This window comes from Agelaius phoeniceus, chromosome 3 (assembly GCF_051311805.1).
Source record: "Agelaius phoeniceus isolate bAgePho1 chromosome 3, bAgePho1.hap1, whole genome shotgun sequence".
Taxonomy (NCBI): Eukaryota; Metazoa; Chordata; class Aves; order Passeriformes; family Icteridae; genus Agelaius; species Agelaius phoeniceus.
Window position 1 is genome coordinate 6,844,912 of NC_135267.1, and position 13,916 is coordinate 6,858,827.

At 42.9% G+C, this 13,916-nt stretch overlaps 1 protein-coding gene and 1 long non-coding RNA gene across 2 annotated transcripts in view; one reads left to right on the forward strand and one right to left on the reverse strand.

Moving 5' to 3' along the window:
* Nucleotides 1-6,104, reverse strand: part of RCAN2 (regulator of calcineurin 2) — an 85,015-nt gene extending 78,911 nt beyond the window's left edge. Inside the window, exon 1 of the mRNA XM_077176507.1 lies at nt 5,981-6,104. The gene's annotated coding sequence lies outside the window, so the exon portion shown is untranslated. The remainder of the gene's footprint in view (nt 1-5,980) is intronic.
* A 168-nt stretch (nt 6,105-6,272) lies between these two features.
* On the forward strand, nt 6,273-12,955 carry LOC143693676 (uncharacterized). The gene is made up of 4 exons (XR_013181610.1): nt 6,273-6,364; nt 6,906-7,011; nt 12,063-12,129; nt 12,865-12,955. It is a non-coding gene; the product is annotated as an uncharacterized LOC143693676 (long non-coding RNA).
* The last annotated feature ends 961 nt before the right edge of the window (nt 12,956-13,916 follow it).

Genomic DNA, 13,916 nt, shown 5'->3' on the forward strand with positions numbered 1-13,916 from the left:
CCAGGGAAATACTGGAAAGAAATCCTCATAGCAGCCAGAAACTTCACATCAGAATGCAGAATTTTCTCTAGAAAAAGCTTTAATAAATCATCTCCTCCAAAAACAATCATCCCTAAGCATGTTTGTCATCATGTCTAGCTTGTGTCATTAGGTTTATGGAAATGAACCTCAAGCCCAGTGTTACAAAACACAATTTACATGGCAGAGCAGACTTGTGCCAGGCTATGGGAAGAATTTCATTCACAACAGGAAAAAAATTTGCAGCCAGGGAAGACGCTGACCATCTGAGAGGTACACTGGACATGCTAAAGTTGTAGAAATCTGGATTATAATGTTAAAGTTAACAAGTTTCATACCTCCTTTCCCAAGGCATAGCAAGGCTAATTGTGCAGAGAAGCAAAGAATCTCAATTAAGAAAGAAGTCAGAAGTCTACAGGCTTCCTCACTAAGCAGTTGTTTATTTTTCTCTCCTGGGAGAGCCATATTATAAGTACTACATAGGAAAGCTTTTAAGTTAGGAATTCAGCAAAACCACTATGACAACAAAACAGAACAGGATTTTAAGTTATAACCATGAAGCTCAGGTTTTTAACCAATAACAAAATGAACATATGCTGCAGCAGCCAGTATTAGAAATTAATAAATATTTACATCCTGTGGCAGTAGTCTTGCTCTGCTAGAGCTCTTGGATAGAAAAAACTTGATTCTTTTTTTTTTTCCAGCCAATTATTGAGACATTTTTGCCCAGTGGGACTTGGGTATTGGCCAAGTCTTTTGAAGAAAGTCACTGTCTCACAGGCTTGTGGCCAGCTCTTATCCCAGACTTGCAGGTGTCTGTGCCTGACAGGCATCTTCTACTCTTAAGATACACCCAGAGCTCTGATTAGTGTTCCCTCCACTAGCAAATTAACTTAGACCTGATTCCTAAATCCTCTGCCCAATTTATGATGGCGTGGTTAAGAACACCTGCATGGAGTAACTGTTGTTTCACAGATTTTCCTTTGCCATGCATTGCACCATAGAAAGAACAGCACCACAGTTAAAACAGAAATCTCATTAAGAAAATGTTCCCCTCCATGTTCACATACATGTTCCCCAAGAGAAACAAACTGCCCATGAGCCTGAGCTGAACAATAATCAGAGGGGACAAACATACTTGAATCAACATTTGTTAGCAGGCTTCAATCAGAAGTTATCCTCAGGCATAAGATGGAAATCTCACATTTTTCCATATTATGAATAGTGTTACACATACAAACATTTACATATATATATATATATATGTAAAAAATCATAACTACATATCCTTTATTATGTCTGTCAAACCTGAAGGCTCAGTTATCATGTTGTTGGTAGTGTTTTCTGGCTTCTTTGAAATTATTTAGCCACTTCAGGCAGTCCTCTGACAAAAAAAAAATATTCTCTTTCCAATTATTCAACTAATTTAGAATAAAAGAATTTATATTCAAATCTCTTAAAACAATTAACTCAAGTCATGTATCATCCATGAACTGGATTTCCATATCAAATAAACCCAATTAAAAGTAATCTTTTATGTTACAATAATACAATCACTGGATCACATTCCCATTTATGTTAAAGCTCCTTTCCACAGCTTCTGACAAAATTAGTTAATTTCATCCCCTTAGGATCCTTTTTATATTAAAAAAAAACAACCAAAAATCCTCACATAACAGTAAACTGGACTTACGTTCCTCTTAAAATGCATTAATTCAAATCAAGTTATGCCTTTGCTTCTCCCCTCCCAAATCAGATTTTACAAATACTTGAGATACCAGAAATTGCCATACAGAATTTCAAAAAAAAGGGGCAATGCCATTAAAAAAACCAAATTATACACTAATATAGGCACTATCCAGAACCAATACTGATGCTAAATTATCCAAAATCTTACCTGGGATCATGACAGCAAACTCTGTCAGGATTGTTCCCCTGAAAAGTCTGTGGCACTGAGGCAGATTCAAACCTGAGCCAAACAACTTCATGGAACCTCCAGCTAAAGCTGAGCACTTGCCACATCCATTTATTCCCTTTATTTAAAGCCTACCTGAATGATATCTGTGGTATTTCTGAATTTGGTGTAAGGTTTGGACCCTCAACTTTAATACATCCCACAGAATGAGAACCTCAAGAGTGCTGCACTTTTAACCCTTGGAGAACCACAGCAGCCACTTCCCTCCCAGACCCTACACATCACTTCACTCTGACGTGGGTTACTTTAAACTTCCATGGTCCAGGTGTGCAAAGGTTTCTAATTTGGGAACTCTCCAAACACAAGGCAAACACCTTCCCACTGGCACAGGTCATGTCAGTGTTCAGCACCAGAGATGCTGTGACCAAAATCTCTGTAGAGATTCCAAGTGAGAGCTCTGTGTTCATTCTGTTACCTCACTATTTTTAGACACAGTACACCTCTAATTAAAATTAACAGAGGCCAGCAGAAAATTATATTCGCTGGAAAACAGCAGTAGCTCACTGAAGTTTCTCTTTGAAAAATTACACTTATTTAATATAAAACTGAAAGGGTAAAGATGCACATCTTATGAAGTCAGATCCCTGCAGAGCCAAAACCTTCAGCTGAAATTGCATTGAATTAAGACAGTTTGAGGACATGAAGTGTCTGAATGGACCAATGCCTTCTCTATCACTGAGCATTTATGGATGTATCCACTGTTTTTATGGAAACTAATAAGGCATTTCCTTGGTGAACATTTCCCTGTCTTTAGAGTTTTTAAAAAGAATCCCTGAGGGACATCAAGAAACAGGCACATATCTCTTGAAATCACTAGGAAACTTAACTTTTTTTATTAAACACTGCTTGCCATGACAAACAACATGACTAAAAATAGAATAAAGCAAACAAAACATTACAAATAGAGGCTTTAAATATAATCACTATAAACTAGAAGTATTATTAAGCTCTGAGTGCAAACCTGGAAACTGTAATCTGCAGGAATTTAAGAAAATTTGGAGGAAAAAACAAAGCAAGAAAAGTTGCAGTTGCTTTTGTAGAAGGGGTCCAGGAGAACTGTAGGGATTCCATCTTGGCTTCTACTGAAAAAAAAAAGCCCCAAAAAAGCAATTTTTACCATAATTCAAAGGCAGGGGAGAGGCAGGAGGGAGGAAATCAAACCCAGTGAATAAGATCTTACTGCAAGAATAATTTTTTACTTAAAATATTCACTGACTTTACAGTAGCAGAGCCACCAATTTCAGTGGTGCCAGCCTAGGGCTGCACCTCCTGCTGAATCCAACTGGCCCCACACGGAAGGCTCTGTCAGAAAGCACAAATGTATCAGGGAAGGTCACAGAGTAACTTACTGGAATTTCATTCCACTCTGCACAATGAACACTGGAGATGAGCATTACTTTTAATGGCGCTAATTCTTCACTGTGGAAAGCTCCTATGGACTTAAATAGAGGCTTTTTAGTTAATTAGAAAGAGCAGAACTGGACCTCACATGACAGGATTAATGAACCTTTGCAGCCTCAAAAGCAACAAGGACTACAGTGACCCCCTCCCACAGCCTTCACCCTGATCTCCCACCTGGGCAAATTCCCTTACAGGAATCAAAATTATCAGTACAGGGAAGTCCACTCACATTTGAGCTCCAGTTTGGTTAGCACCACACAAAAATAGTGCCAATCTCCACTTTTCCTCTTACAAAAGTGGCAGATATGAGGAAGAGGATTTTAATTTTTTTTTTCCTAAATGCTAACTGGTGCAAATCCCAAATGTTCTAATCCTTTCCATTGACATTCTAGCCGCATTAAATTTAGCTGAGACTTGGGAACTATTTCTGGAAGCTTTTAACATCCAAAGGGACTATTCAGTTTTATTCCTCTAAAGCAGGAGTGGTCAGCTCAAGCAGTCCAAGACATGCACATCACACTGCAGGTTCAGCTGTGCCTCCCACACCAGGGATGTATCCTGAGACCACAAAGGGACTCTGGCATTGCCTTGCTGATAATCTGCACCTCCAGCACTGGAGAAAACAACCCAGGAGGCACTGGTGAACCCAGCCAAGCCAAAATTCCAGTGCCACTGCACAAAAGGAAGGTAATACCTTGGAGCAGCCAGTGCCAGGTGTGAAGGAAGATTCCCTGTGCTGTTCTTAAAGTCAAGAAGCTGAGCTTCAATCAGTTGGGCACTACAGTAACCATGGCAACATTAAGGTATTCAAAGAACCAAAAAAAAAAAAAAAAAAACCAACAAAAAAAAACCCACAAAAAAAAAGACCCTCCCCAAACACAAAGAAAGCAGAACAAGCCTCCTGATCACCTTCACTTGGCCTCTATGCTAATCTATTTAAAGCAAGCCCGTTTCATAAGGGGCACACAGCATTAGAGCGTCACCGGCCTTCAGCCAGAGCTGTCACCTCACACAGGGGTCACTGGAACACTCGCTCAGCAGCCCTCCAGAAACTCAGAACTGTGCCCCAAATCCCACCCAGAACTACCTGCAGCGGGAGCCATTCACAGGGCTTCACTCCTCGAAAACACTCAGGGACACAATGATGACTTGGAATAACATTTCAAAGTTTCCTCCTCTAAAAGGATTTCCTGCTAGCAAAATCTAGTAATTTATAAATTATTTAATTAATTACTCCAATGCAAAGACAAATGTTTTCAACACAAACAATGACAAACCAAGCTACTGAATCTGAACACAAGCTACAATAGTTGGAAGGGGACAGACAAACTGAATCACACACCTGACAACTTCTCAGAAGTTTAAGGAGTATAGGACAGATCCTGCTGTGAAAGACAGTTAACAGAGATGATCATCTACAGAAAATCTTCTTCTGTCCTTGTTCACTGAGATGTGTTAGCAGTTTTCTGTAATGTTTGACATTCTCACAGTATTCAGACTTCCATCTGTATAAGCATGATGGGCAACCATATAATTTAGCTTTACTGCAAGATAAATGCAGCAGTTTCTCAACACCAGTCATGTATTTTCATAGAATAGGAGTTTTCCTTATCATCAGGGCAGCCACTCTAACTAGCTAAAAGACCAAACGATTTCCAAGAGCAAAATATGAAAGCTAAAGACAGAGGCTGGTGGTGTAAAGTATAACCCCTGATTAAACTACAATTCTCATTTATATGATTTCTTTCAGCTGTATAAACTTATCATACATTTGTTTTTAGGAACATTCATTAAAGTCCAAACTCAAGAAATAAATGAGCAGAATATTTTAAAGAGGTACAAAAGAATATAGGAGAGGTGAGGGGGAAAAAAACCTAAACCAGCAAGTTTGGAGAGCTATCTATTACATAAGCATTAAATGATATTGGCTTGGGATCACGGAATCACAGAATGGTTTGGGTTGGAAGGGATATTGAAAACCATCTCGTTCCAACCCCCTGCCATTGGCAGGAACACCTTCCACTATCCCAGGTTGCTCCAAGCCCCATGCAAGCTGGCCTTGGACTCTTCCAGGGATGGGGTACTCACATCTTCTCTGGGCAACCTCTGCCAGTGCCTCACCGGTCCCACAGTAAAGAACTTATTCCTAATATCTAATCTAAACCAATCTTCCTTCACTTCAAAGCCCCTTCATTCCCCCTCGGCGACAGCAGCCAAGTTTAAAGCATCCCGAGAAAAGCCTCTCTCTGAGGGCTCCCGGCGCAGCCTGCCCGAGCACCCGGTCCGGGTCTTCATCGACCCCGACCTGCTCCCAGCACGGCCGCAAACCCCCTTCCCACTTCCCCATCCCTCCTCGCAAGCTCCTCCGCATCCCACCGGGGGAGACACCGATCCCGGCCCCAATCCCTCCCGAGGGGCGGCCGCCGTCTCGCCGCGCATCCCCCGAGAGCGGCGGGTGGAAGGAGCCCCGAGGGCAGCGCGGCGCCACGGGGGGCAGGTCCGCGGGGCGGTTGCGTAACCCAGGTCTGCCGGACAGCTGCGGCCACGGCGGGGAAGGAGCCCCTGGGGAGGCGGCCGTGCCCTTACCTGCGGCTCGCTCGCCCTTCCCTTCCCTGCCCGCCCGGAGTCCGCCTCACTCCGCGCCCAACGCTCCCTCAGAGCACCCCGCGCCCGCCCGCGCCGCGCCCGCCAAGGTGGAGGACGGGGCGGCCCAATCAGCAACGCCCCCGCCTAAACAGGCAAGAGGCGCCGCCAATGAGAATGCGAGAAGCGCGCTGGTCCCGCCTCCCATACTCCAGGCCACGCCCCCAGCTCCCACGGCGACCCTACGGGAATCGGTGACCGGCGGGGCCCGTGAGGGGACAGGGGACAGAGGAGAGGGCACGGGGCATGCACGGGGACAGATGAGTGGTACCAGGCGAGCCGGGCAGGGATGTGTGGGGACAAGGGATGACCGACGACGAGTGGCAGGTGTGTAGGGACAGGCGGGAGGGACACAGGGCAGTGAGGGGACACAGATGAGCCAGGGCGGGAGCTCCTGACACCCGAGCACACAGGGAGCGGTAGGAACCAGGCCGTGTTTGTGTTCCCGTGGCAAAGCTGCTCTCCCTCAAAGTGTCCGTGCCCCTACCCTGAGGGTGAGGTGGGATTGGGTGAAGTCAGGTGGGGTGGGGTGGCTTAGGGTAGGAGAGAGGTGGGGTAAGAGGGGATTCGCTCGGGACATACAGGATGGGTTGGAATGGGAGTGAAGAGGGGTGCGATGGGTGGAGTAAGGTAAGGTAGGGAAGAGGTGCTGTGGGATGGAATGGGAAGGAGTGGAAAGGAATGAAATGGAATGGAAGTGAGGAAAGATGGGGTAGGAGAGAGGTGGGATGGGATAGAACAGGAGTGAGAAAGGGTGATGGAATAAGGTAGGGGACAGGTGGGGTGGGATGGACATCTTCACAGTGCCAGGGCACCTCGCCATGGTTTTAGTGACAGCTCCTCAGGCCCTCCTGTGGTGATGTTGCAGGGGTCTTAATTACTCTGAAGGATGAAGCTCCCAAGACTATGTTCCCCTCAAATTGTCCTTTGGAGTGAGCTCCCTCTGGGATGGAGGCAGATCTTCAGGCTAACAGGTGAATCAGGGGTATCTCCCCACTAGAGACCAGAAGAAGCATTTGTAGGGCTCTAAAGGAAAGTCACGTTTACAATAGAAAAAGGCTGATGCTGGTCATGATTTTAAAAAGAAGAGAAAGGCCTCAGATGCCCCCAAGGCATGTTTTATTAAAAGAAGGGCTATTTTCTCTCTTCCAGCTGCACATCTGAGACTAACACTGATTTTCTGTGGTCTCTTTTCTTTGGAATGTAATACAAAGGGATTTAATCAATAGGGTGCTACAGAAACGTAAATAGGTTTTTGTAAAGATGGCTTTGAAAATCTATAGAATGTAATGAAGAACTAGAAGACTCCCTTGTAATTATTAAATACCCTACAAAAATCTATGTAAGGAATAATTCTCCATTAGTTAAAAGATATATAAAAAGATGTGTGCCATTTATAGCAGCACTTTCCAATAATAGCAGAAAATAAATAGTGTGAAGAATGAAATCAATAGTGTATCCCACCTCATCTCTGCAGACAGCAAAGAGCAATGCACTGGAGATTGCTGTATTTGCAACAGAGGAGTTTCTTCCTGGTCCCTTAACTAAGGATTGACTTATGCCTTGATACCTTTCAGGGTTTCTGCTTCAGTTCTACTTTTATTTTTAAATGTGTAATAGGTAACTTATAATAGTAATTATTAATTTCATTGATTTGTCCTTGTGTCTAAAATATTGATTCCTGACCATGATCTTACTGCTTTAGGCATTATGCAGAACAGTAAGCAAGCTATGGAACCACAGATGTCACTATATAAACTAATCAGGTTTTAAATCAAATTATCTGCTTGTTGGTTTTTGTTTTGGGAATTAAACCTGGTAGGATATTTTCCTTTGTCTCCATTTATGTGTGTTCCCTTTGCATGATGTGTTATTTTAATATTCTGAGTAGGAAGAGCATCCACTGGGCTTTTTCTGTCCTGCGTTTTATGTTATACAATTTCCTTGTGTCTTCTTATCTCCATCCTCTTAACTGTATCTTGTGTCTCAATTTTTATTAATTTTCATATTGGGAAGGATGTTTCCATTGTGATGAAGCTGCCCTGGCATATGTTTTCCTTGTAAAATAGGAATCTCTGCAGTTTTGAAAGCAAGTTAACCAACCTATGCTCAGGAAAAATCAGGAAAGCCAAGGTCAGCACTTTGGGTTTATATGCATCCAGGCACTATTGCTAAGATGAAGGGGAAAAATCCCTAAATTCCACTGATTGCAGTGAAATGTTCTTCAAAGCAGATAATTGTCAGAATGGCAGCAATTGTAGGATTTTAATATCCCCCGTTATAAGCATTAACGATTTCTATTAGGAAAGGTCACACAACAATATATTATTTAGACATGTAAAAATGGTGTTGCAAAAATAATAGGATAAGAGCAACTGAGAGAAGGTTCTTTGTGGAGTCCCACCCTTCACCCCAGAGCTGTTCAGGCCATGCACCCTGTGCCTCTTAAAGGCTGTGGCCATCTTCCCACAGCCCAAGCAGTTGCAGAGTGCCAAAACCTGGAGGAAGCTGTAATTCTGGAAAGGATACCAAAGGAGGTGATAAAACAGCTGCTACTTGCAGGATCCACAAGCAGTGCTGTGAGCTCATCCCACAGAACTGAGTGGGAGTTTGTTACTGATATCCCAGAGCACAGGCTTAGCCCGTCTCCTCCAAATCCTGAGCTGCTCATTATCTTCAGTCTGCACCTGCTTCCCATCTCCAGATTTAATCTGTAAGCAAAAGTGGCCTCTCAAGTGTGCTGAAGCAGACACTGAGAGTTTTAACACAACTGAAGCACTGTAACCAAAAGATTTTGCCCCCTGACAATGTTACCTTGATTTCTGATCATCAAAATACAAACCCTGGCTAAGTCCTGCAGCCTTTGCAGATGTTCTGGTGACAAATTCCCCTTTTTTAGAAGAAACAAGTAAGTAATGCCTGAAAATCTGTAGATGCTCAAGAAGTCAATGCTTCATCTTTTACATTTCTGCTTACTGGGATAATCCCAAATTCTTTGGCCAGATATGGATTATGATTTCTTGCAAATGGCTGAGTCTGGAGATTAGAATGGATAAAGCAAGTAAAATTAATGTTGACTCTGTCAGCATTATAATCTTGATTGTTTCTGTTTCTTTTTTAGAACATAAAAAACACAGTTAGATCCATCTAGCTTTGTCTTTTGTCTCCAGCAGCCAAGACTGGCTGCTTAGTAAATCAGTGTAAAAATAGGTTCTATGTTCTCCTATTTACCTTATAATATTCCAGCAACTAGGGAGGTAGGGATTTCTGGAATTCAAGGTTGAATCTAAGTTACTCCACTTAGTAGCTACCAGTGGTCCTGTTCTCCAGGAGTTTTTGACTCTTTTTGAACCCATTTGTGGTTTTGCTTTCCACAATGTGCTGTGACAGGATAGTTCCTCACTGTGTAAAAACAATTTCAAGTCTTACCCCTGTTCAAGAGTTCCTTTGTTATAGAGGCAGTAAATTTATTGTTTATACCTTCTCACCATCATCTGAGGACAAGGTGGATTGACTTGAGATGAAGGAAGAGGGCAGGTTTAGATTAGATATTAGGAAGAAATTCTTCCCTGTGAAGCTGTAGAAGCCTTGGCACAGGTTGCTCAGAGAAGCTGTAGATTCTCCATCCCTGGAAGTGTTCAAAGCCAGACTGGAGCAACCTGATCTAGTGGAAGGTGTCCCTGCCCATGGCAGGGGTTGGAACAAGATGATCTTATAGGCTCCTTCCAAAGTATTCTGTGATTACTTTCTAGACTTTAACTGGATTTTTCTTCAGCTCTCCTTTTTAAATTTTATGTAGTTTTCTCTGTTTTCACTGGGAGACTTTATCACCATCCTCTCTAGCCTATCTAATTTTACAAAAAAACACTACTTTGAAACTTTGATTCTGCTAAAATGACTGTTGAATTTTGCTGGGTCTGGAATAGACAAGAGCTGTCTGGCCAAGGGACTTTGAATAACTCTGAGCATCTGGGCTAAAGAGTCCTATGACTCTGGAGATCTCCTCATCATCTAAGGGGGAAACTACTGATTTTTAACATTCAGTTTCCCTTTTTGACCAAGGGAAAAGCCCCACACTGACATTTTCAGAGGGCTCTCCACTTCAGTCTCCAGATGTCCTGCAGTGCTGGAACCAGTGTCTGTGTGTGTGTGGTTGGGGTTATTTTTCCCTTGTGCATTGCTTTGCACTTATCACTGCTGAACTTCATCTGCTGGTTTATCACCCAGTCACTCAGGGCAGTGAGACAACATTGCCTCGACACCTCTCCAGTGTCTGTGTGTGCTCAGCAACTGGAGAGCAGCTTAGCTGCAACATATTACAGAGAAAAGCAAAAATGTGCAAAGCAAACACTGTCTCTTCTTGCTTTTTATCTACAGAGAATTTTACACCATTCTGGGTACAGGAATAATAATTGCACAAATGAAAAATTCCTGCTGGAAAGCAGGCTATCCTCTACCTGCTGTAAAGTTTCAGTGCCTGTAGTGCCCTTGTGCACATTACTCCAGGAGCAGGTTGATCATGGAGCAGAGCTGTTGCCTTTGGGGGCTTGGATATTCAGGGAAGCACGTGCTCCAGCTGGGATGTCTGTTCTCTCCAAATCTGGTACGTGGGGGTCAGGCAAGTGTGGAGCCCTAGAGAGGGCTCCCAGCAGCTAAAGGGGCTACAAAAGAGCTGGAGAGGGGCTTTTATTAGGGGCATGGAGTGGTAGAACACGGAAAAGGACCTTAAGCCTAAGGAAGGCAGGGTTAAATTAAGTATTGGGAAGAAATTCTTCCCTATGAGGGTGGTGAGGCCCTGGCACAGGTTGCCCAGAGAAGCTGTGGATGCCCCATCCCTGGAAGTGCTCAGGTTTGGGTTGGATGGGGTTTGGAACAATGTTGTCTAGTGCAAGGTGTCCCTGCCCATGGCAGGAGATGGAATGGGATGATCCTTAAAGTCCCTTCCAACCCAAACCAGCCTGTGATTCCATAAGAACCTGTGGACTGCTCTGGAACCCCTCAGCTCCCACATTTGCAGTGGGACACCCCCTGCATTTTGGCTCTGTTGCTCCCTAAATCTCCTCTCAGGCATATCCCTGTTGTTTCTGAGCATCTTCAGGAGCAGACAGAGGTCAGACAAGGAGCTTGTGTCTTTTAAGGCAACCAGAACAGGAATAAAGAATCCTTCCATTTAACATCTACTTCAGAGAGTGAGAGCTGTTAGAAAAAAAATGAAGGGCTTTTTGATTTCACATTGCAAAAATTCCCTATCTAACATAAAGTCCCACAAAACAGAACTTTACTATCTTATAGCTAACCCTCTGCTTTAAAGACAACAAAAATGGCACGTCCCCATTTCTGTTGAAGGAATATTTTTAACCAAGAGATGTTTTTTCAGCCTAGATGCGTGATAGATCAAGGGGAAAAACAGGTTTCATTGACTTTTAAAACAACCTCCATTTCAAGAAAGAAAAACAAACCTTTTGTACTGTAATAAACAACATCCTTACAGTACAAGTGCAGCTCTCACATCTGAAATATTATGGCCAGATGCAAATTGTCACATTTGAATGAGGATGCTGAAATAGAAGGTTTTCATTTTGTTCCTTGTTTCTTTAAAATTTCTTTTAAAACTTCTTATGTCCTTTTCCAAGTGCTCTCAGCAGAGTCCTGGACCAATTATTGCATAATTGGTTCATAAGGTCAAGGCCTGTACAAGCTACTGTGCACATTCAAAAGCAATCTTGGAGGTGTAGCCACAATTCAAGAGCATGACTGATGATGTCAGCCCAAATTCCTCAAGAATAAACTGTGGTTTGCTGCCATGTGTTAACAAGCAGAAACACTTGGTTTCTAGGATTTACCCAGTCAAACTACAGGAAGCTGAAACATCTGGCTTGTCAAAATGGTCACAAGGTTACAGAGGCAATGACAAAGATGTCAGAAAATTCAGTCCAGGAAATGAGCACAGTTTAACCACAAGATAAGTTTAGTCTCTAAACACACTGTCTTACCTTGCTGATGCACTGATTTCTATCTTTTTTAGATTTTAATTCTCCATGAATGAAACTCCATGTATTTTCAGGAAGTGCTAAACATCATGATGGTTTTTAGTAAGTAATTCTTACTACCTCTCCTGCTATTTCTTACATCTGTGATAAGAATTATTAGAAGAGACTTGCCCATTGTGACCCAAATGGAAATAAAAAAATGCAATGAGCCATAGCTATGTGACCTCAAGCCAAACGCTTCCAACTCATGTACCTAAATATAGACACCTAAATAAATGGCCTGGTTTTCAGGAGCACTGTGTGACTCTCAGAGTTGTAGGTGCTCTTAAAAATCAAGATGCTCATTTAGGTATCTAAGTACAGACTGAGTTTATGAATGTATTATTTAATTTGTTTCAGAATGTAAACAACTAAGAAAAAAAACAAAAAAGCTACTAGAAGTTTTATTTTTATATGTGCTAATTAGAAGGCCACAGAGTGTAATTCACTGCAAGACACAATTTACTCCTCTAAAGCAAATATTGTGGTAATTAATGTTTATTAATTGTTGAGAAGTAGAATTTAGGAGCCCTATTTCTGAAGCAGTGCTAGACAGATTTGATGGAGAAGTCCACTGTATGAGATTTATTTCCCTTTTATTAATCTTTATCCTTAATTATGGAGATTGACACAGGAAAGCTTTCCAAAATGTCATTTTAAGGAGCTTTGTTTATATTGAGAGATCATTAAAAAAGCTCTGAATGTTTCAGTTTCCTTAAGTGTGATCCATAATCTTCAGGCTTCTCGTGTTTTTCTTTCTTCTCTGAAATTTTCATTCATTATTCTGGCACTTTTAAGTGACTACTGAAGGCATAATTGGAGTATCATGGGAAGCAGAAGGCTGTGTTATTAGTCAGCATGACACCACATACACATCCATTTAATGGAAAATAAGCAGGTAAGTAACAATTGAGACTCTATTTTTGAGCCTGAATTGTGCCTAGAAGTGAAAACTTAATTTTTCAACACTTCTACTAAGACATAATTTGGTTACAAACCTTTTCTTTGTGTGTGCTTGTATTTGTATCATTGTATTATATATTTTAGCACTGATTTTCTAGAGATCACATCAGTGACTGACAGTGATGATGCCAGTGCCCCTGTCCTGCCAGCCCTTGTGCAAGGGGAGCACTGGGGATGGCAAAATGGAAACAGTCTTGGTGACACAGATATTTTTGGGCAGTCACAGCTTCCACAGCACTGAGTCACTGTGGCAGAGCAACCTCTAAGGAGTGTCCTCCTTCCACATCAGCCAGAGGGAAGACTCTGCCCCCTGCTCCTGCTCTCCCAGCAGTGTGACACAGCTCCAGAAGGGATAGCCAGTCCATTCAGGAGTTATCTCCTACTAAGGCACTGATCTGCCAGGCTTACCCTTGCAGTGTTGCACTGCAACTTGAAGCTTTTCAGGCACTTGGCAGCCTGGATGTCTTAAAAAACCTGAAGGAAAATGTAAGCTGAGTTTACAGCTGAGCTGGGAAGGGAGGAAAAGAGCACCATTGAAGTTCCTAGGGAGGATGGAAACAGTAAATGGAAGATAAAAAGGAAAGATGAAACAGGGCCTCTAGTCTGATTGTGCCCTTTGCCTGCTCCAGGGCCACCTTGGGGAGCAGCCTGCTGTGCCATGAATGTCCTGTTCAGCCAGCCCACCAAGACATCCAGTGGCATGGCTCCTTCCCAAGCTGTGACATCCAGTGGCATGGCACCTTCCCAGGCTGTGACATCCAGTGGCATGGCACCTTCCCAAGGTGTGACACCCAGTGGCATGGCACCTTCCCTGGCTGTGACATCCAGTGGCATGGCACCTTCCCAAGGTGTGACACCCAGTGGCATGGCACCTTCCCAAGGTGTGA